General features: G+C 50.0%; 1 protein-coding gene across 2 annotated transcripts in view; it reads left to right on the plus strand.

Moving 5' to 3' along the window:
* LOC134944386 (aldehyde oxidase 1-like) overlaps window positions 1-25260 on the plus strand; it is a 144239-nt gene that overhangs the window by 15739 nt on the left and 103240 nt on the right. The gene's annotated exons all lie outside the window — the stretch shown is intronic.

The raw sequence follows: 25260 nt of genomic DNA on the forward strand, positions 1-25260 counted from the left end.
ATGATTTAAGCTGTTTTTTAGTGTTTTTTTAAAAAAACACCCGAATCCAAAACACACTCGAATCCGACAAAAAAAATTCGGTGAGGTTTTGCCAAAACGCGGTCAAACCCAAAACACGGCCGCGGAACCGAACCCAAAACCAAAACCCGAAAAATTTCAGGCGCTCATCTCTAGTTACCACCTCTTGCTTCAGATGATGGCAGGGCAGGTTCAGGAGTGTTTGGTGGTGCTCCAGTCTTCGGCACGCGGTGGCTGAATGCCGAAAGTGGCCCGCAATTCTTCGGGCCACCGACAGCATCTCTTGCACGCCCCTGTCGTTTTTTAAATAATTCTGCACCACCAAATTCAATGTATGTGCAAAACATGGGACGTGCTGGAATTTGCCCAGATGTAATGCACGCACAATATTGCTGGCGTTGTCCGATGTCACAAATCCCCAGGAGAGTCCAATTGGGGTAAGCCATTCTGCGATGATGTTCCTCAGTTTCCGTAAGAGGTTGTCAGCTGTGTGCCTCTTATGGAAAGCGGTGATACAAAGCGTAGCCTGCCTAGGAACGAGTTGGCGTTTGCGAGATGCTGCTACTGGTGCCACCGCTGCTGTTCTTGCTGCTGGAGGCAATACATCTACCCAGTGGGCTGTCACAGTCATATAGTCCTGAGTCTGCCCTGCTCCACTTGTCCACATGTCCGTGGTTAAGTGGACATTGGGTACAACTGCATTTTTTAGGACACTGGTGACTCTTTTTCTGAGGTCTGTGTACATTTTCGGTATCGCCTGCCTAGAGAAATGGAATCTAGATGGTATTTGGTACCGGGGACACAGTACCTCAATCAAGTCTCTAGTTTCCTCTGAATTAACGGTGGATACCGGAACCACGTTTCTCACCACCCAGGCTGACAAGACCTGAGTTATCCGCTTTGCAGCAGGATGACTGCTGTGATATTTCATCTTCCTCACAAAGGACTGTTGGACAGTCAATTGCTTACTGGAAGTAGTACAAGTGGTCTTCCGACTTCCCCTCTGGGATGACGATCGACTCCCAGCAGCAACAACAGCAGCGCCAGCAGCAGTAGGTGTTACACTCAAGGATGCATCGGAGGAATCCCAGGCAGGAGAGGACTTGTCAGACTTGCCAGTGACATGGCCTGCAGGACTATTGGCTTTCCTGTGTAAGGTGGAAATTGACACTGAGGGAGTTGGTGGTGTGGTTTGCAGGAGCTTGGTTACAAGAGGAAGGGATTTAGTGGTCAGTAGACTGCTTCCGCTGTCATCCAAAGTTTTTGAACTTGTCACTGACTTATGATGAATGCGCTGCAGGTGACGTATAAGGGAGGATAGTCCGAGGTGGTTAACGTCCTTACCCCTACTTATTACAGCTTGACAAAGGCAACACACGGCTTGACACCTGTTGTCCGCATTTGTGTTGAAATAATTCCACACCGAAGAGGTGATTTTTTTTGTATTTTGACCAGGCATGTCAATGGCCATATTCGTCCCACGACAACAGGTGTCTCCCCGGGTGCCTGACTTAAACAAACCACCTCACCATCAGAATCCTCCTTGTCAATTTCCTCCCCAGCGCCAGCAACACCCATATCCTCATCCTGGTGTACTTCAACAGTGACATCTTCAATTTGACTATCAGGAACAGGACTGCACGTGCTCCTTCCAGCACTTGCAGGGGGCGTGCAAATGGTGGAAGGCGCAAGCTCTTCCCGTCCAGTGTTGGGAAGGTCAGGCATCGCAACCGACACAATTGGACTCTCCTTGGGGATTTGTGATTTAGAAGAACGCACAGTTCTTTGCTGTGCTTTTGCCAGCTTAAGTCTTTTCATTTTTCTAGCGAGAGGATGAGTGCTTCCATCCTCATGTGAATCTGAAGCACTAGCCATGAACATAGGACAGGGCCTCAGCCGTTCCTTGCCACTCCGTGTCGTAAATGGCATATTGACAAGTTTACGCTTCTCATCAGACGCTTTCAATTTTGATTTTTGGGTCATTTTACTGAACTTTTGTTTTTTGGATTTTACATGCTCTCTACTATGACATTGGGCATCGGCCTTGGCAAACGACGTTGATGGCATTTCATCGTCTCGGCCATGACTAGTGGCAGCAGCTTCAGCACGAGGTGGAAGTGGATCTTGATCTTTCCCTATTTTAACCTCCACATTTTTGTTCTCCATTTTTTAATGTGTGGAATTATATGCCAGTATCAATAGCAATGGCCTACTACTATATATACTGCGCACAACTTAAATGCACCACAGGTATGGATGGATAGTATACTTGACGACACAGAGGTAGGTAGAGCAGTGGCCTTCCGTACTGTACTGCTATATATACTGGTGGTCACTGTCAGCAAAACTCTGCACTGTACTCCTCCCAGGGTCGGACTGGCCCACAGGGGAACAGGGGAAACCACCGGTGGGCCCTACTGCCTGGGGGCCCCTCCTCCTCTAGGGATCAAGTTCCAGACTATCCTAGTGCACTGGATTTATGCATTATACATATGTTATATTATACTTCACAATCATTTGGTTTATTATATATTTACCAAGGGGTACAGAGCATGTAATGGTTAGCCAAACCTCTGTGGTGGCTGGCCACGCCCCCATTGGAACCTGGCTACACCTTTAAGCATGGGCCCCTACGGCAGCATTCCCCCGGTGGGCCCTTCCTGCCCCAGTCCGACACTGCCTCTTCCTATATAATATACTGGTGGTCCCCAGTGCCCACAATAAAGCAGTGTGAGCACAGATATATGCAGCACACTGAGCACAGATATGGAGTGTTTTTCAGGCAGACAACGTATACTGGTGGTCACTGGTCAGCAAAACTCTGCACTGTACTCCTCCTATATAATACAGCTGCTCCCCAGTCCCCACAATTAAGCAGTGTGAGCACAGATATATGCAGCACACTGAGCACAGATATGGAGCGTTTTGCAGGCAGAGAACGTATAATACTGGTGGTCACTGGTCAGCAAAACTCTGCACTGTACTCCTCCTATATAATACAGCTGCTCCCCAGTCCCCACAATTAAGCAGTGTGAGCACAGATATATGCAGCACACTGAGCACAGATAATGGAGTGTTTTTCAGGCAGACAACGTATATTGGTGGTCACTGGTCAGCAAAACTCTGCACTGTACGCCTCCTATATAATACAGCTGCTCCCCAGTCCCCACAATTAAGCAGTGTGAGCACAGATATATGCAGCACACTGAGCACAGATATGGAGTGTTTTTCAGGCAGACAACGTATACTGGTGGTCACTGGTCAGCAAAACTCTGCACTGTACTCCTCCTATATAATACAGCTGCTCCCCAGTCCCCACAATTAAGCAATAAGCACTGCAGCACAAATATTATTAATAAACGGAGAGGACGCCAGCCACGTCCTCTCTCTAACATTTCCAATGCACGAGTGAAAATGGCGGCGACGCGCGGCTGATTATATAGAATCCGAATCTCGCGAGAATCCGACAGCGGGATGATGACGTTCGGGCGCGCTCGGATTAACCGAGCCATACGGGAGAATCCGAGTATGCCTCGGACCCGTGTAAAATGGGTGAAGTTCGGGAGGGTTCGGTTTCCGAGGAACCGAACCCGCTCATCACTATCGATAACCCAGAGTTTACCATGTGGGGAAAATGCTGAATAATTGAATAGCTCTGGGTGTGAAACTCGGAGCATTTCCTCGCATGGCTTCCACCAAGGCTGTGAAATATTTAGGACCACATTGTGCTCTATTTGCTGATGGTACGCACAAGTCTATTGTGAATGTGACTGACTGACAATGGAGGAGCTACAGTGGGTACGGTGGCCGATGGCCACTAAAGGTCCTGGAGGTTGCTTGCACGGCAATAACGCACCAGCAAGTGCACTATGGGCTTGATTTAGAGGTGGGCTCAAGAGGGATCGGTGATGCGTCTTCAGTCGCAGCAGATTTGAGAAGATATGCTAATGCAGCAGCAGGCGTCATTTACTGCCAGCTTCTCTAGCCAGTTAATCTGCATTGGAAGACTCCATTGCTAGCTTTGCCCCCTAAATGTAGATGACACGCCTCAGCTTTTTTCCAACGCTCCCAGTCACTGCCCCTAAATGCTGGCAGCCTGTCAATCAAGCTGCGTTTGCTGTTGCAAGACCATTGCGGTGCATGCCCATTGCGGCTCTGAACTGAGACTATCCGCCATTTGGGACTGCATAGGAATAGCCCCCCCCCCCACCCTCTGAATCAGGCCCTGTGTCCAGAGTCTATGGGGTACGTTTACTAAACAGTGATAAGAGCGGTGAAGTGAGCCAGTGGAGAAGTTGCCCATGGCAACCAATCAGCACTGAAGTAACATCTATAATTTGCATACTATAAAATGATACAGAGCTGCTGATTGGTTGATGGGGAAATTTCTCCACTGGCTCACTTCTTCATTCTTATCACTGCTTAGTAAATGTACCCCTATGAGTAGAGATGCCAGGAGAGATGCAGCCGGAACAGACAGATGTGGATGGAGAGAGGTAGTTGTACAACATAGGCTGCTATTACACCTGCGTGTGTCCTGGAGATGAGACTTTTCAGCTCTGTGACCCCAATTTACATGTAGGCTCTGTAATATCCCGCAGTATGTATATCCCAGAGATGTGTACGTGTGTTTATCACACAGAATAGACACCAGAGATGTGACCCTCGGCCTAGTTCAGATGCGGTTGCAGCTTCAATGGTGTCGCAGCTGAGAGATCACCGGCAGACTGCGCATGCATCGCGTCTGCAGTGCACATGTGCCAAGGTACTCTTACAATGCGTTTGCTGCGAGGAATCAGAGTGATTGACCGGAAGAGGCCGTTTGGGGCAGGTAACGGGGAGTGTCTGCAAAAAAGCAGATGTGTCATGACCGGTTTCAGGGGGCGTGTATGCATGAAACATGGCGCCAGCATCGCAGCTTCCGCAACCTGCCTGCGCGGCCATGAAGTCACTCAGAGAGTTGCTGCAGTTGCTGAGCGTATTGCAATGGCTTCGGTGGGCTTCTGTTCACTTGTGGGCGGCTGCACACTTGTGATGCCTCACAGTTCCGTCACTGAAAAGGATCGATGCTGCGTCGGCACTGTGACGGCATCTGTAGCAGGCCCCCTGTGATTGAGAACATGAATCTATCAGGATGTCCAGCTTGGAGCAGGTTGTGATCTACTTTCATGTGTCAGAGCTATCATTGATCTGCTGCACGTTCCTGTCAGTCATGGGACTAAAGGCGCGGGGCCGCGCATCGTTAATCGCTGGTGACTCCACACTGAAAGATATGAACGGTATCTCGTTCAATATTGAGCGAGATTGTTCATATCTTTGAGGAATATCGGCCAGTGTGTAGGGCCTATAAGAGATCAGCTGTTACAAAAGACCTTCTAAGATAGGCTGACCATATTATCCCTTTCACCTGGGACACTCATGGATTACACAGGCTCTGTGGCTGGCCGACTACAAGCCTGCATTTCACCTGGTTTTAAGCAGCAACAGAACCTGTGGAATTCATGAGTGTCCCAGGTTAAAGGGATAATATGGTCAGCCATTCTAAGACCTAATACATTTTAAAATAGTGTACACCAGTTCACATCATGCCACACCATGCCCCCATATATAATACCACCCAGTGCCCCCATATATAATATAATACCACACAGTGCTCCCATATATAATACCGACTGCCCCATAAAATAATATAATACCACAAGTGCCCCCACATATAATATAATACCACACAGTGCCCCCATATATAACAGAATACCACACAGTGCCCCATGTATAATATATTACCATCCAGCACCCCCACGTATAATATAATACCATACAGCACCCCCATGTATAATACCACACAGCTCCCCCATATATAATATCACACCACACAGTGCCCCATATATAATATAATACCACACAGTGCTCCCATATATAATATAATACCACACAGTGCTCCCATATATAATACCACCGATTGCCCCATAAAATAATATAATACCACAAGTGCCCCACATACAATATAATACCACACAGTGCCCCCATATATAACAGAATACCACACTGTGCCCCCATGTATAATATAATACCACCCAATGCCCCATGTATAATATATTACCATCCAGCACCCCCATGTATAATATATTACCATCCAGCAGAGCACCCCCATGTATAATATAATACCGTACACAAAGTGGAAAGCTGCTCAATCAGATTGTAATGTCACTCAGGTGCTAAAAGGGGAGGGGTAATTCTGTGTAGGAAAAAAACTGTGTTCCCTAATGCACACCGAGTGAATAATATTTCTACATAATAATAGTCAGATAATACGGAGATCTTAGTTGCGTATATCTGCAGATATAGGGTTAAGCCCCCAGGCCGATCGACAAGGCTTCTCCGTCACTGGGGGTCCCTAATACTAGGTATGGGCCGGGGGTGCAGGACCCCACGATGTCGGCACAGGTCGGCCACCCCAGGTCAGCACACAGGTGAGAATTAATAGGGGTTAATAAGAAGCACAGAAGTGCTATGTAAGTGGTGTGATTAAAATAATGTATACAAAGTGATAGTAAAAATAATAAGTGTTAATAAAGTGTTAGGGTGTGCCGACCTGAAGCAGCCCAGTCATACCGACACAGGGGCCACCGCACCCCACACCCACCCCATAAATAATTACAAATATATCTGGGTTAAATTCCCAGTGTAAGGCCACATGGTAATGGCTCCTACAGCATCTGAGAGCCAGCTTACCTGGGGATACCCCTGGCTTCCCCTATGGCACTACTAGAGTCAGCAATCCCTCCTAATGCTGACCCATTTATGCCTCTCTATATACAATACACAAGGTGGGAAGCTGCTCAATCAGATTGTAATGTCACTCAGGTGCTAAAAGGGGAGGGGTAATTCTGTGTAGGAAAAAAACTGTGTTCCCTAATGCACACCGAGTGAATAATATTTCTACATAATAATAGTCAGATAATACGGAGATCTTAGTTGCGTATATCTGCAGATATAGGGTTAAGCCCCCAGGCCGATCGACAAGGCTTCTCCGTCACTGGGGGTCCCTAATACTAGGTATGGGCCGGGGGTGCAGGACCCCACGATGTCGGCACATTTCAGCCACCCCAGGTCAGCACACAGGTGAGAATTAATAGGGGTTAATAAGAAGTTTTTTTCCTACACAGAATTACCCCTCCCCTTTTAGCACCTGAGTGACATTACAATCTGATTGAGCAGCTTTCCACTTTGTGTATTGTATATAGAGAGGCATAAATGGGTCAGCATTAGGAGGGATTGCTGATTCCAGAAGTGCCATAGGGGAAGCCAGGGGTATCCCCAGGTAAGCTGGCTCTCAGATGCTGTAGGTGCCATTACCATGTGGCCTTACACTGGGAATTTAACCCAGATATATTTGTAATTATTTATGGGGTGGGTGTGGGGTGCGGTGGCCCCTGTGTCGGTATGACTGGGCTGCTTCAGGTCGGCACACCCTAACACTTTATTAACACTTATTATTTTTCCTATCACTTTGTATACATTATTTTAATCACACCACTTACATAGCACTTCTGTGCTTCTTATTAACCCTTATTAATTCTCACCTGTGTGCTGACCTGGGGTGGCTGACCTGTGCCGACATCGTGGGGTCCTGCACCCCCGGCCCATACCTAGTATTAGGGACCCCCAGTGACGGAGAAGCCTTGTCGATCGGCCTGGGGGCTTAACCCTATATCTGCAGATATACGCAACTAAGATCTCCGTATTATCTGACTATTATTATGTAGAAATATTATTCACTCGGTGTGCATTAGGGAACACAGTTTTTTCCCTACATAATATAATACCGTCCAGCACCCCCATCTCCTATATATTTGCCTTAATCTGTGACTCTGTGCCCGTAACGCTGGGCGGAGTCACAGAGCTGGGCGGAGTCAACTGCATCTGCTGCAGGGAGCTACCCCATACCCAGCGCCAGCAGCAGTCAGGTGCAAGACCCTACCTTACCGTATAGGAGGTGAGGATGGCCACTAGCTGCCCCCCAATCACCTGTGACAGCGGGCTGTGTGCTGTGCAGTGCGGGTCCCGAAAAGGGGGCGGAGCTACGGCGTCACAAAGGGGAGGAGCTACACGGAATAGAGGGGCGGAGCTACACGGGACCAGACAGCTGAACAGTGGTGGAATCAGCATTGCAGTGACGGCCAGCCAGACTTGGTAAGTGGAGGGTGAGAGAGAAATGTGTGTGCGTGTGTGTATATAGTGGGGGTGTGTGTGTGTTTGTATATATGTGTGAATTGTGTGTGTGTGAGGTATGTCTGTGTGTGCGCACTTTATGGACGCCACTGCTGGGGGGGCCATTACATGCAAGGACGCTACTAATATAGGGGGGGCATTACGTATAAGGACGCTACTAATATAGGGGGGGCATTACGTATAAGGACGCTACTACTATAGGGGGGGCATTACGTATAAGGACGCTACTAATATAGGGGGGGGCATTACGTATAAGGACGCTACTACTATAGGGGGGGCATTACGTATAAGGACGCTACTACTATAGGGGGGGCATTACGTATAAGGACGCTACTACTATAGGGGGGGCATTACGTATAAGGACGCTACTACTATGGGGGGGCATTACGTATAAGGACGCTACTACTATAGGGGGGCATTACGTATAAGGAGGCTACTAATACTGGGGGGCATTACATATAAGGACGCTACTACTGGGAGGGCATTACATGTAAGGATGCTACTACTACTGGGGGGGCATTATGTATAAGGACGGTACTACTACTGGGGGCACATTATGTATAAGGATGCTACTACTACAGGGGTGGCATTACGTATAAGGACGCTACTATTACTGTTGGGAGGCATTACATATAACTGCTACTACTACTGGGGGGGCATTATGTATAAGGACACTACTACTATTGGGGGGGCATTATGTATAAGGACGCTACTACTACTGGGGGGCATTACGTATAAGGATGCTACTATTACTGTTGGGGAGCATTACATATAACTGCTACTACTACTGGGGGGGCATTATGTATAAGGACACTACTACTATTGGGGGGGCATTACGTATATGGACGCTACTACTACGGGTGGGGCATTACGTATAAGGACGCTACTACTACGGGTGGGGCATTACGTATAAGATGAATAAGATTGTGCTACATTGTGGCGTAATTTTAAATGGGGGTACTATTGTGTGGCCATGCCCCTTAGTTGTGAGACCACACCACTTTTCCCGATGCACAACAAAGGAATATGGGAGGGCGCAAAATTCATAGTTTGCAGGGGGGCGCCGAACACCCTAGCACCGGCCCTGGCCACCAGTAGCAAAAGTACACCACGGCCACTGACACTATCTGCAGGGAGGGGAACAGCGCTGATATGGAGGGTACTTGCAGGCAGCGAGTCGCCGCCCGCAGCTCCTCTCCCATCTACACACCATACCTGCCGCCTGACACCCACACCCCAGGGAGAGGGCGCTAGCTCAGGCACCGCTAGATCAGCATCTGCAGCATACACACAAGGGCTGCCATGCTCAGCGGCAAGCGGTGCGGAGCATGTGCAGCGGGACAGCGCCAGGACGGGACACGCACTAATCAACATTGCTGCTGGGCCGGAGCTCCCTCCGTCTGCAGCCTAAGGACGCGCGCCGCACCTCTCCAGGGAAACACCATGCCTGCCCGCCCACAGGGCTCCGGACGCTTACCTATGCTCCGCGATCACAGCAGCTGACGCTGCCATGCAGGATGGAGGAATGACGCCCGTCAGACTGGGCGGACAGTGTGCGGCGGAACGGGGCCAGGAAGGAATGCTGACCACGACCCATTGCTGCTGGGTCTGAGTTCCCTCCCTCTGCAGTCACCATCTCACAGCAGCAGCCTGGAGGTTAGTGGCCACCACGACCCGCACATCCTTACCTCACACATACCTCACACATACCTCACATATACCTCACATATACCTCACACATGAGAGCAAAGGTACACACACTGTGACATCACACCTGTAGCCCACCCCTATATCTGCTAAATACTCCCCGTCACTATGCCCTGTCACCCTCATCCTGCTCTCTAACTGCCTGTCTGTGTACTGGCCTTCACCCCTCTTACACCATCACCAACCCTCACTAACTACCACAGAGACTATGTGCACTGATATCTGCCCCTCCACCACCTGCAGCGCCCCTGGACCCCTCCCCATCCCCCGCAAACCCCCACACCTGCCCCTCCACCACCCGTGGCACCCCCACCCACTGCGCCTTCGGACCCCCTACCCCACCCGCAGTGTCTTCCAAACCCCTCCCCCATCTGCAGCAGCCCCTCCCCCATCCGCTGCACCCCCGGACCCATCCCCTGCACCCCCACCCCTCCAGCAACCGCAACACTTTCGGTCCCACTACCCCACCCGCAGCACTCACCCCACCACCAACCACTCCACCTGCGAACTCCCCCAACACCACCTGCTCCTCCACCACCTACAGCCCCTCCCGATCCACCGCACCCTCACCCCCCTCCCTCCCTCCCCCACCCGCAGCGCCTCCAGGCCCCCTACCTCACCCGCAACACCTGCACCCTTCTCCACCAGCAGCGCCTCCGGAACCCCTCCCCCATCCGCCCCTCACCCGCCTCCCCCACCCACAGCACCCCCACCCCTCCCGCATCCCCTGACCCCCTCCCCATCCGCTGAACCCCCGCACTCACCCCTCCCCCATCCGCTGCACCCACTGACCCATCCCCTACACCCCCACCTCTCCAGCAACCGCAACACCTTCGGACCCACTACCCCACCCTCAGCACCCACCCCTCAACCACCCACTGCACCTCCGGACCTCCTACACCACCCGCTCCTCCACCACCTGCAGCCCCTCCCCATCCACCGCACCCCCACCCGCAGCGCCTCCAGGAACCCTACCTCACCCGCAACACCTGCACCCTTCCACCCTGCAGCGCCTCCGGAACCCCTCGCTCATCCGCAACAGCCCCTCACCCGCCTCTCCCCCACCCACAGCACCTCACCTCTCCACACTCCCGGACCACTTCCACCATCCGCTGCACCCCCGCACCCACCCCCTATCCCACCCGCGCACACACCCCTCCACCACCTGCAGCACCTCCAGACCCCCTCCCCCATCCACCGCAAATCCACACACCTGTCCCTCCACCACCCGTGGCACCCCCACCCACAGCGCCTACGGACCCCACACCTCAACACACACGGACCCTCCCTCCTCCGGACCCCTAACCCCATTCACTGCACCACCCCCCTCTCCCACCCGCAACGCCTCCACACCTCCTACCCACCCGCCACACCCTTTCCCACCCGCAGTACCTCTGGAACCCCTCCCCCATCCAGCCCAGCATCTGCCCCTCCCCCACCTGCCCCTCCCCCACACACAACGCCCCCCCCGGCCCCCTCCCCCGGTACCCACCCGCGGCGCCTCCAGACCCCCTATGCCACCCGCCCCTCCACCACCTACATCACCTCCGGACCCCCTCCCCCATCCGCCACACCCCGCATCTGGCTCTCCCCCGCCCGCTGCACCTTTGGATCCCCTACCCCACCCACGCAGCAGGCCCTTCCCAATCCGCATCGCCTACACCATTCGCAACAGCACCGCACCCGCCACTTCCCCACCCACGTTACCCCCGCATCCACCCCTCCCCCACCCACCGCGCCCCCTGGACACCTCCCCCATCCACTGCACACCCGCACCCACCCCTACCCCACCCACAGCGCCATCATACCCCCTCCCCCATCCGCGGTCCCCACTCCCCAAACCCCTTCCTGTTGCAAGGGACTACGCCCCCTTCACCATCGGACGCCCTATCATTGTGCAATATTCAAACACTAACAAAACTAGGAATGCAGGGAATACTCCATATATTGAACCCCAGAAAGGCGTGCAGGGGTGAAAGGGGCGTAGCCCCTTCCGACGGTGTGAAGAGCGCCCGTAGGGCGCGATGAAGCACCTAGTGTATAATATAATGCCATACAGCCCCCCCCCATGTATAATACCACACAGCTCTCTCATATATAATATCACACCACACAGTGCCCATATATAAAATAATACCATCGGAAAGGATCCGACAAGCATTGAATACACCCCATACACGCGTCTGCGCACAGGGATGCAGGGCTTGGGGATTTTATTTGGAGTTCCTTGGAGGTAAGGGGGGCGGTGATGGCAAATTGGGCTGTGTGGAAAGATGCACAGTCGCTCACACAGGAAGCCATACTCAGACAGAGAAACTGCTCCTACCATAGCGCTGGTGTAGGTTTCCATGGTGCTTCCATGGTGCGCCTAATTGTGTAACCGATGGTGACATCTATAGAAGAATCTCACGCAGCATTATCATAAAACGCAGGCGCGACTTCAGCAAAAGTAGGGTCTGCGCCCACCTCAGAATCATGGCCACAGTATGAAGTCCCGTCTGTCTGCATTGAGCTTGGAAAGCAAGTAAGAGAAAGCAGTCCGGGAACAGCTGTGGTGGAACAAGGGGGGTGGGGGGGGGGGGGGGGGGGTGCCCAGGTATTCCTCTGTCCTCAGATGGGGAAATATCTGTGTCAGGGAAAATGGGAACTTATCAGAGATAACAAATCTAGGGTTTCAGGCTTCTGTGGATTCATTTTATATCCCAAGTACAGTCGCATTTACTATTGCTATGAGAATGTTGTCGCATAAAGGGAGAGAGAGGGACCCGATCTAGGGTTTTATACCTAAGATAACACACGTTATGGCCCATGTGGAGGAAACGCCCAGACGTGAAAGGCTGCCAGAGCACAATACATGTGGATGGGAGTGAGGGACTATTTTACGTTAGACCGTCCAGCAGCGTCTCCATCATCCCCACTGCCTTATCATGCTCATAGTAATAAGACAGTGCTCCTGATTCAGCGGAGCAAATGCAACTGCGTATCCAGACTCAGCAGATCTGTGACAATATGCTAATGACGCTGCCGCAGAGACATGTACAGAGACGCCGCTTGCGTACAAAGACGCACCATCGGTCACACATTGGTCCCACCACCAAACCTCTAAGTCACCCTATGGCTGCTCATAATGTCTGTCACAGCTAAGTAGCCGGAGTATTTACATCTGCATGTGAATATGAATACGCAGTCACAAGCTCAGACCCGTCCCCAAAACGCTGGCTGTGGCCACTCCGTTACCTCCCACAAACACTAGCAACGTGTCACCCACTCTTCAAATGAATCCTCACTGCATCCGCCATCGCTAATCAGTCTCTGCGCACGCGAATGTGATGTAATCACAGTACAAAATAAATAAGAATTTACTCACCGGTAATTCTATTTCTCGTAGTCCGTAGTGGATGCTGGGAACTCCGTAAGGACCATGGGGAATAGCGGGCTCCGAAGGAGACTGGGCACTCTGAGAAAGAATTAGGACTACCTGGTGGTGTGCACTGGCTCCTCCCTCTATGCCCCTCCTCCAGACCTCAGTTAAGGAAACTGTGCCCGGAAGAGCTGACACAATAAGGAAGGGATTTGGAATCCCGGGTAAGACTCATACCAGCCACACCAATCACACTGTACAACTCGTGATACTATATCCAGTTAACAGTATGAACAACAACTGAGCCTCACGAACAGATGGCTCATAACAATAACCCTTTAGTTAGGCAATAACTATATACAAGTATTGCAGAAGAAGTCCGCACTTGGGATGGGCGCCCAGCATCCACTACGGACTACGAGAAATAGAATTACCGGTGAGTAAATTCTTATTTTCTCTGACGTCCTAGTGGATGCTGGGAACTCCGTAAGGACCATGGGGATTATACCAAAGCTCCCAAACGGGCGGGAGAGTGCGGATGACTCTGCAGCACCGAATGAGCAAACTCAAGGTCCTCCTCAGCCAGGGTATCAAACTTGTAGAATTTTGCAAATGTGTTTGAACCCGACCAAGTAGCTGCTCGGAAAAGTTGTAAAGCCGAGACCCCTCGGGCAGCCGCCCAAGAAGAGCCCACTTTCCTCGTGGAATGGGCTTTTACAGATTTAGGATGCGGCAGTCCAGCCGCAGAATGTGCAAGATGAATCGTGCTACAGATCCAGCGAGCAATAGTCTGCTTAGAAGCAGGAGCACCCAGCTTGTTGGGTGCATACAGGATAAATAGCGAGTCAGTGTTCCTGACTCCAGCCGTCCTGGAAACATATATTTTCAGGGCCCTGACTACGTCCAGTAACTTGGAATCCTCCAAGTCCCGAGTAGCCGCAGGCACCACAATAGGTTGGTTCACATGAAAAGCTGAAACCACCTTAGGAAGGAATTGGGAACGAGTCCTCAATTCCGCCCTATCCATATGAAAAATCAGATAAGTGCTTTTACAAGACAAAGCCGCCAATTCTGATACACGCCTGGCCGACGCCAAGGCCAACAGCATGACCACTTTCCACGTGAGGTATTTTAGCTCCACGGTTTTAAGTGGCTCAAACCAATGCGACTTTAGGAAATCCAACACCACGTTGAGATCCCACGGTGCCACTGGAGGCACAAAAGGGGGCTGAATATGCAGCACTCCTTTAACAAAAGTCTGAACTTCAGGCAGTGAAGCCAGTTCTTTTTGGAAGAAAATCGACAGAGCCGAGATCTGGACCTTAATGGAACCCAATTTTAGGCCCATAGTCACTCCTGACTGTAGGAAGTGCAGAAATCGACCAAGCTGAAATTCCTCCGTTGGGGCCTTTCTTTTAGGATCCGGTGTTCAACCGCCATGCCGTCAAACGCAGCCGCGGTAAGTCTTTGAACAGACAGGGCCCCTGCTGCAGCAGGTCCTGTCTGAGCGGCAGAGGCCATGGGTCCTCTGAGATCATTTCTTGAAGTTCTGGGTACCAAGCTCTTCTTGGCCAATCCGGAACCACAAGTATAGTTCTTACTCCTCTCCTTCTTATTATTCTCAGTACCTTGGGTATGAGAGGCAGAGGAGGGAACACATAAACCGACTGGTACACCCACGGTGTCACTAGAGCGTCCACAGCTATCGCCTGAGGGTCCCTTGACCTGGCGCAATATCTTTTTAGCTTTTTGTTGAGGCGGGACGCCATCATGTCCACCTGTGGCCTTTCCCAACGGTGTACAATCATTTGGAAGACTTCTGGATGAAGTCCCCACTCTCCCGGGTGGAGATCGTGCCTGCTGAGGAAGTCTGCTTCCCAGTTGTCCACTCCCGGAATGAACACTGCTGACAGTGCTAACACATGATTTTCCGCCCATCGGAGAATCTTTGTGGCTTCTGCCATCGCCATCCTGCTTCTTGTGCCGCCCTGACGGTTTACATGGGCGACCGCCGTGATGTTGTCTGACTGGATCAGCACCGGCTGGTGTTAAAGCAGGGGTCTTGCCTGACTTAGGGCATTGTAAATGGCCCTTAGTTCCAGAATATTTATGTGTAGGGAAGTCTCCTGACTCGTCCATAGTCCTTGGAAGTTTCTTCCCTGTGTGACTGCCCCCCAACCTCAAAGGCTGGCATCCGTGGTCACCAGGACCCAGTCCTGTATGCCGAATCTGTGGCCCTCTAGAAGATGAGCACTCTGCAGCCACCACAATAGCGACACCCTGGTCCTTGGAGACAGGGTTATCAGCCGCTGCATCTGAAGATGCGATCCGGACCACTTGTCCAACAGATCCCACTGAAAGATCCTTGCATGGAACCTTCCGAATGGAATTGCTTCGTAAGAAGCTACCATCTTTCCCAGGACTCGCGTGCAGTGGTGCACCGACACCTGTTTTGGTTTTAGGAGGTCTCTGACTAGAGATGACAATTCCTTGGCCTTCTCCTTCGGGAGAAACACCTTTTTCTGTTCTGTGTCCAGAACCATCCCCAGGAACAGTAGACGCGTTGTAGGAACCAGCTGCGACTTTGGAATATTCAGGATCCAGCCGTGCTGTTGTAGCACTTCCCGAGCTAGTGCTACTCCGATCAACAACTGTTCCCTGGACCTCACCTTTATAAGGAGATCGTCCAAGTACGGGATAATTATAACTCCCTTTTTTCGAAGGAGTATCATTATTTCGGCCATTACCTTGGTAAATACCCTCGGTGCCGTGGACAGACCAAACGGCAACGTCTGGAATTGGTAATGACAGTCCTGTACCACCAATCTGAGGTACTCCTGGTGAGGAGGGTAAATGGGGACATGCAGGTAAGCATCCTTGATGTCCAGTGATACCATGTAATCCCCTTCGTCCAGGCTTGCAATAACCGCCCTGAGCGATTCCATTTTGAACTTGAACCTTCTTATATAAGTGTTCAAGGATTTCAAATTTAAAATGGGTCTCACCGAACCGTCCGGTTTCGGTACCACAAACATTGTGGAATAGTAACCCCGTCCCTGTTGAAGGAGGGGTACTTTGGTTATCACCTGCTGGGAGTACAGCTTGTGAATCGCCTCCAGCACCGCCTCCCTGTCTGGGGGAGTAGTTGGCAAGGCTGATTTGAGGAAACGGCGAGGGGGAGACGTCTCGAATTCCAGCTTGTACCCCTGAGATACCACTTGTAGATTCCAGGGATCCACCCGTGAGCGAACCCACTGGTCGCTGAAGTTCCGGAGACGGTCCCCCACCGCACCTGGCTCCACCTGTGGAGCCCCAGCGTCATGCGTGGACTTAGAGGAAGCGGGAGAGGACTTTTGTTCCTGGGAACTTGCTGTTTGGTGCAGCTTTTTCCCCCTACCTCTGCCTCTGGGCAGAAAGGACGCGCCTTTAACCCGCTTGCCTTTCTGGGGCCGAAAGGACTGTACCTGATAATACGGTGCTTTCTTTGGCTGTGAGGGAATATGGGGTAAAAATTAGAGATGAGCGCCTGAAATTTTTCGGGTTTTGTGTTTTGGTTTTGGGTTCGGTTCCGCGGCCGTGTTTTGGGTTCGAACGCGTTTTGGCAAAACCTCACCGAATTTTTTTTGTCGGATTCGGGTGTGTTTTGGATTCGGGTGTTTTTTTCAAAAAACACTAAAAAACAGCTTAAATCATAGAATTTGGGGGTCATTTTGATCCCAAAGTATTATTAACCTCAAAAACCATAATTTACACTCATTTTCAGTCTATTCTGAATACCTCACACCTCACAATATTATTTTTAGTCCTAAAATTTGCACCGAGGTCGCTGTGTGAGTAAGATAAGCGACCCTAGTGGCCGACACAAACACCGGGCCCATCTAGGAGTGGCACTGCAGTGTCACGCAGGACGGCCCTTCCAAAAAACCCTCCCCAAACAGCACATGACGCAAAGAAAAAAAGAGGCGCAATGAGGTAGCTGTGTGAGTAAGATTAGCGACCCTAGTGGCCGACACAAACACCGGGCCCATCTAGGAGTGGCACTGCAGTGTCACGCAGGATGTCCCTTCCAAAAAACCCTCCCCAAACAGCACATGACGCAAAGAAAAAAAGAGGCGCAATGAGGTAGCTGACTGTGTGAGTAAGATTAGCGACCCTAGTGGCCGACACAAACACCGGGCCCATTTAGGAGTGGCACTGCAGTGTCACGCAGGATGTCCCTTCCAAAAAACCCTCCCCAATCAGCACATGATGCAAAGAAAAAGAAAAGAAAAAAGAGGTGCAAGATGGAATTGTCCTTGGGCCCTCCCACCCACCCTTATGTTGTATAAACAGGACATGCACACTTTAACCAACCCATCATTTCAGTGACAGGGTCTGCCACACGACTGTGACTGATATGACGGGTTGGTTTGGACCCCCCCCCCAAAAAAGAAGCAATTAATCTCTCCTTGCACAAACTGGCTCTACAGAGGCAAGATGTCCACCTCATCTTCACCCTCCGATATATCACCGTGTACATCCCCCTCCTCACAGATTATCAATTCGTCCCCACTGGAATCCACCATCTCAGCTCCCTGTGTACTTTGTGGAGGCAATTGCTGCTGGTCAATGTCTCCGCGGAGGAATTGATTATAATTCATTTTAATGAACATCATCTTCTCCACATTTTCTGGATGTAACCTCGTACGCCGATTGCTGACAAGGTGAGCGGCGGCACAAAACACTCTTTCGGAGTACACACTTGTGGGAGGGCAACTTAGGTAGAATAAAGCCAGTTTGTGCAAGGGCCTCCAAATTGCCTCTTTTTCCTGCCAGTATAAGTACGGACTGTGTGACGTGCCTACTTGGATGCGGTCACTCATATAATCCTCCACCATTCTATCAATGTTGAGAGAATCATATGCAGTGACAGTAGACGACATGTCCGTAATCGTTGTCAGGTCCTTCAGTCCGGACCAGATGTCAGCATCAGCAGTCGCTCCAGACTGCCCTGCATCACCGCCAGCGGGTGGGCTCGGAATTCTGAGCCTTTTCCTCGCACCCCCAGTTGCGGGAGAATGTGAAGGAGGAGATGTTGACAGGTCGCGTTCCGCTTGACTTGACAATTTTGTCACCAGCAGGTCTTTCAACCCCAGCAGACTTGTGTCTGCCGGAAAGAGAGATCCAAGGTAGGCTTTAAATCTAGGATCGAGCACGGTGGCCAAAATGTAGTGCTCTGATTTCAACAGATTGACCACCCGTGAATCCTTGTTAAGCGAATTAAGGGCTCCATCCACAAGTCCCACATGCCTAGCGGAATCGCTCCGTGTTAGCTCCTCCTTCAATGTCTCCAGCTTCTTCTGCAAAAGCCTGATGAGGGGAATGACCTGACTCAGGCTGGCAGTGTCTGAACTGACTTCACGTGTGGCAAGTTCAAAGGGCATCAGAACCTTGCACAACGTTGAAATCATTCTCCACTGCGCTTGAGACAGGTGCATTCCACCTACTATATCGTGCTCAATTGTATAGGCTTGAATGGCCTTTTGCTGCTCCTCCAACCTCTGAAGCATATAGAGGGTTGAATTCCACCTCGTTACCACTTCTTGCTTCAGATGATCGCAGGGCAGGTTCAGTAGTTTTTGGTGGTGCTCCAGTCTTCTGTACGTGGTGCCTGTACGCCGAAAGTGTCCCGCAATTCTTCTGGCCACCGACAGCATCTCTTGCACGCCCCTGTCGTTTTTTAAAAAATTCTGCACCACCAAATTCAAGGTATGTGCAAAACATGGGACGTGCTGGAATTTGCCCATATTTAATGCACACACAATATTGCTGGCGTTGTCCGATGCCACAAATCCACAGGAGAGTCCAATTGGGGTAAGCCATTCCGCGATGATCTTCCTCAGTTGCCGTAAGAGGTTTTCAGCTGTGTGCGTATTCTGGAAACCGGTGATACAAAGCGTAGCCTGCCTAGGAAAGAGTTGGCGTTTGCGAGATGCTGCTACTGGTGCCGCCGCTGCTGTTCTTGCGGCGGGAGTCCATACATCTACCCAGTGGGCTGTCACAGTCATATAGTCCTGACCCTGCCCTGCTCCACTTGTCCACATGTCCGTGGTTAAGTGGACATTGGGTACAGCTGCATTTTTTAGGACACTGGTGACTCTTTTTCTGAGGTCTGTGTACATTTTCGGTATCGCCTGCCTAGAGAAATGGAACCTAGATGGTATTTGGTACCGGGGACACAGTACCTCCAACAAGTCTCTAGTTGGCTCTGCAGTAATGATGGATACCGGAACCACGTTTCTCACCACCCAGGATGCCAAGGCCTCAGTTATCCGCTTTGCAGTAGGATGACTGCTGTGATATTTCATCTTCCTCGCAAAGGACTGTTGAACAGTCAATTGCTTACTGGAAGTAGTACAAGTGGGCTTACGACTTCCCCTCTGGGATGACCATCGACTCCCAGCGGCAACAACAGCAGCGCCAGCAGCAGTAGGCGTTACACGCAAGGATGCATCGGAGGAATCCCAGGCAGGAGAGGACTCGTCAGAATTGCCAGTGACATGGCCTGCAGGACTATTGGCATTCCTGGGGAAGGAGGAAATTGACACTGAGGGAGTTGGTGGGGTGGTTTGCGTGAGCTTGGTTACAAGAGGAAGGGATTTACTGGTCAGTGGACTGCTTCCGCTGTCACCCAAAGTTTTTGAACTTGTCACTGACTTATTATGAATGCGCTGCAGGTGACGTATAAGGGAGGATGTTCCGAGGTGGTTAACGTCCTTACCCCTACTTATTACAGCTTGACAAAGGGAACACACGGCTTGACACCTGTTGTCCGCATTTCTGGTGAAATACCTCCACACCGAAGAGCTGATTTTTTTGGTATTTTCACCTGGCATGTCAACGGCCATATTCCTCCCACGGACAACAGGTGTCTCCCCGGGTGCCTGACTTAAACAAACCACCTCACCATCAGAATCCTCCTGGTCAATTTCCTCCCCAGCGCCAGCAACACCCATATCCTCCTCATCCTGGTGTACTTCAACACTGACATCTTCAATCTGACTATCAGGAACTGGACTGCGGGTGCTCCTTCCAGCACTTGCAGGGGGCGTGCAAATGGTGGAAGGCGCATGCTCTTCACGTCCAGTGTTGGGAAGGTCAGGCATCGCAACCGACACAATTGGACTCTCCTTGTGGATTTGGGATTTCGAAGAATGCACAGTTCTTTGCTGTGCTGCTTTTGCCAGCTTGAGTCTTTTCATTTTTCTAGCGAGAGGCTGAGTGCTTCCATCCTCATGTGAAGCTGAACCACTAGCCATGAACATAGGCCAGGGCCTCAGCCGTTCCTTGCCACTCCGTGTCGTAAATGGCATATTGGCAAGTTTACGCTTCTCCTCCGACAATTTTATTTTAGGTTTTGGAGTCCTTTTTTTTCTGATATTTGGTGTTTTGGATTTGACATGCTCTGTACTATGACATTGGGCATCGGCCTTGGCAGACGACGTTGCTGGCATTTCATCGTCTCGGCCATGACTAGTGGCAGCAGCTTCAGCACGAGGTGGAAGTGGATCTTGATCTTTCCCTAATTTTGGAACCTCAACATTTTTGTTCTCCATATTTTAATAGGCACAACTAAAAGGCACCTCAGGTAAACAATGGAGATGGATACTAGTATACAATTATGGACTGCCTGCCGAGTGCAGACACAGAGGTAGCCACAGCCGTGAACTACCGTACTGTACTGTGTCTGCTGCTAATATAGACTGGTTGATAAAGAGATGTCTATGTAACTATGTATGTATAAAGAAGAAAGAAAAAAAAACCACGGTTAGGTGGTATACAATTATGGACGGACTGCCTGCCGAGTGCAGACACAGAGGTAGCCACAGCCGTGAACTACCGTACTGTACTGTGTCTGCTGCTAATATAGACTGGTTGATAAAGAGATGTCTATGTAACTATGTATGTACAAAGAAGAAAGAAAAAAAAACCACGGTTAGGTGGTATACAATTATGGACGGACTGCCTGCCGAGTGCAGACACAGAGGTAGCCACAGCCGTGAACTACCGTACTGTACTGTGTCTGCTGCTAATATAGACTGGTTGATAAAGAGATGTCTATGTAACTATGTATGTATAAAGAAGAAAGAAAAAAAAACCACGGTTAGGTGGTATACAATTATGGACGGACTGCCTGCCGAGTGCAGACACAGAGGTAGCCACAGCCGTGAACTACCGTACTGTACTGTGTCTGCTGCTAATATAGACTGGTTGATAAAGAGATGTCGTAGTAGTATGTATGTATAAAGAAGAAAAAAAAACCACGGTTAGGTGGTATATACAATTATGGACGGGCTGCCGAGTGCCGACACAGTGGTAGCCACAGCCGTGAACTACCGCACTGTACTGTGTCTGCTGCTAATATATAGACTGGTTGATAAAGAGATAGTATACTCGTAACTAGTATGTATGTATAAAGAAAGAAAAAAAAACCACGGTTAGGTGGTATATACAATTATGGACGGGCTGCCGAGTGCCGACACAGAGGTAGCCACAGCCGTGAACTACCGCACTGTACTGTGTCTGCTGCTAATATAGACTGGTTGATAAAGAGATAGTATACTCGTAACTAGTATGTATGTATAAAGAAAGAAAAAAAAACCACGGTTAGGTGGTATATACAATTATGGACGGGCTGCCGAGTGCCGACACAGAGGTAGCCACAGCCGTGAACTACCGCACTGTACTGTGTCTGCTGCTAATATAGACTGGTTGATAAAGAGATAGTATACTCGTAACTAGTATGACTATAAAGAAAGAAAAAAAAACCACGGTTAGGTGGTATATACAATTATGGACGGGCTGCCGAGTGCCGACACAGAGGTAGCCACAGCCGTGAACTACCGCACTGTACTGTGTCTGCTGCTAATATATAGACTGGTTGATAAAGAGATAGTATACTCGTAACTAGTATGTATGTATAAAGAAAGAAAAAAAAACCACGGTTAGGTGGTATATACAATTATGGACGGGCTGCCGAGTGCCGACACAGAGGTAGCCACAGCCGTGAACTACCGCACTGTACTGTGTCTGCTGCTAATATAGACTGGTTGATAAAGAGATAGTATACTCGTAACTAGTATGTATGTATAAAGAAAGAAAAAAAAACCACGGTTAGGTGGTATATACAATTATGGACGGGCTGCCGAGTGCCGACACAGAGGTAGCCACAGCCGTGAACTACCGCACTGTACTGTGTCTGCTGCTAATATATAGACTGGTTGATAAAGAGATAGTATACTCGTAACTAGTATGTATGTATAAAGAAAGAAAAAAAAACCACGGTTAGGTGGTATATACAATTATGGACGGGCTGCCGAGTGCCGACACAGAGGTAGCCACAGCCGTGAACTACCGCACTGTACTGTGTCTGCTGCTAATATATAGACTGGTTGATAAAGAGATAGTATACTCGTAACTAGTATGTATGTATAAAGAAAGAAAAAAAAACCACGGTTAGGTGGTATATACAATTATGGACGGGCTGCCGAGTGCCGACACAGAGGTAGCCACAGCCGTGAACTACCGCACTGTACTGTGTCTGCTGCTAATATAGACTGGTTGATAAAGAGATAGTATACTCGTAACTAGTATGTATGTATAAAGAAAGAAAAAAAAACCACGGTTAGGTGGTATATACAATTATGGACGGGCTGCCGAGTGCCGACACAGAGGTAGCCACAGCCGTGAACTACCGCACTGTACTGTGTCTGCTGCTAATATAGACTGGTTGATAAAGAGATAGTATACTCGTAACTAGTATGACTATAAAGAAAGAAAAAAAAACCACGGTTAGGTGGTATATACAATTATGGACGGGCTGCCGAGTGCCGACACAGAGGTAGCCACAGCCGTGAACTACCGCACTGTACTGTGTCTGCTGCTAATATAGACTGGTTGATAAAGAGATAGTATACTACTAATATTATATATACTGGTGGTCAGGTCACTGGTCACTAGTCACACTGGCAGTGGCACTCCTGCAGCAAAAGTGTGCACTGTTTAATTTTAATATAATATTATGTACTCCTGGCTCCTGCTATAACCTATAACTGGCACTGCAGTGCTCCCCAGTCTCCCCCACAATTATAAGCTGTGTGAGCTGAGCACAGTCAGATATATATATACATTGATGCAGCACACTGGGCTGAGCAGTGCACACAGATATGGTATGTGACTGAGTCACTGTGTGTATCGTTTTTTTCAGGCAGAGAACGGATATATTAAATAAAACAAACAACTGCACTGTCTGGTGGTCACTGTGGTCGTCAGTCACTAAACTCTGCACTCTCTTCTACAGTATCACAGCCTCAGGTCAATCTCTCTCTCTCTCTCTCAACCCTAATCTAAATGGAGAGGACGCCAGCCACGTCCTCTCCCTATCAATCTCAATGCACGTGTGAAAATGGCGGCGACGCGCGGCTCCTTATATAGAATCCGAGTCTCGCGAGAATCCGACAGCGTCATGATGACGTTCGGGCGCGCTCGGGTTAACCGAGCAAGGCGGGAAGATCCGAGTCTGCTCGGACCCGTGAAAAAAACATGAAGTTCGTGCGGGTTCGGATTCAGAGAAACCGAACCCGCTCATCTCTAGTAAAAATGTCGACTTCCCAGCCGTCGCTGTGGAAACGAGGTCCGAGAGACCATCCCCAAACAATTCCTCACCCTTGTAAGGCAAAACCTCCATGTGCCTTTTAGAATCCGCATCACCTGTCCACTACCGAGTCCATAATACTCTCCTGGCAGAAATGGACATTGCATTTATTCTAGATGCCAGTTGGCAAATATCCCTCTGTGCATCTCTCATGTATAAGACTACGTCTTTAATATGCTCTACAGTTAGCAATATAGTGTCCCTGTCAAGGGTATCAATGTTATCAGACAGGGAATCTGACCACGCAGCTGCAGCACTGCACATCCATGCTGAAGCAATAGCCGGTCTCAGTATAATACCTGAGTGTGTATATACAGACTTCAGGATAGCCTCCTGCTTTCTATCCGCAGGCTCCTTTAGGGCGGCCGTACCCGGAGACGGTAGTGCCACCTTCTTTGACAAGCGTGAGCGCTTTATCCACCCTAGGGGATGTCTCCCAACGTATCCTATCCTCTGGCGGGAAAGGGTACGCCCTTAGTAACTTTTTGGAAATTACCAGTTTCTTATCGGGGGAAACCCACGCTTCCTCACACACTTCATTTAACTCTTCAGAAGGGGGAAAAACCACAGGTTGCTTTTTCTCCCCAAACATAATACCCTTTTTTGTGGTACCAGGGTTAATGTCAGAAATGTGCAACACATTTTTCATTGCCGTAATCATGTAACGGATGGCCCTATTGGAATGTACACTAGTCTCGTCGTTGTCGACACTGGAGTCAGTATCCGTGTCGACATCTGTATCTGCCATCTGAGGTAGCGGGCGTTTTTGAGCCCCTGATGGCTTTTGAGACGCCTGGGCAGGCACGGACTGAGAAGCCGGCTGTCCCACATCCGACTATGTCATCAAACCTCTTATGTAAGGAGTTGACACTGTCACATAATTCCTTCCACATATCCATCCACTCAGGTGTCGACCCCGCAGGGGGTGACATCACATTTATCGGCACCTGCTCCGCCTCCACATAAGCCTCCTCATCAAACATGTCGACACAGCCGTACCGACACTCCGCACACACACAGGGAATGCTCTGACTGAGGACAGGACCCCACAAAGTCCTTTGGGGAGACAGAGAGAGAGTATGCCAGCACACACCACAGCGCTATAAATCACAGGGATGTACACTATAATGAGTGATTTTACCCTATAGCAGCTATATATATAGTATTTGCGCCTAAATTTAGTGCCCCCCCTCTCTTTTTTACCCTATTGAGCCTGGAAACTGCAGGGGAGAGCCTGGGGAGCGTCCTT

The sequence above is a fragment of the Pseudophryne corroboree genome, chromosome 7, assembly GCF_028390025.1.
Source record: "Pseudophryne corroboree isolate aPseCor3 chromosome 7, aPseCor3.hap2, whole genome shotgun sequence".
In the NCBI taxonomy this organism is placed as follows: domain Eukaryota; kingdom Metazoa; phylum Chordata; class Amphibia; order Anura; family Myobatrachidae; genus Pseudophryne; species Pseudophryne corroboree.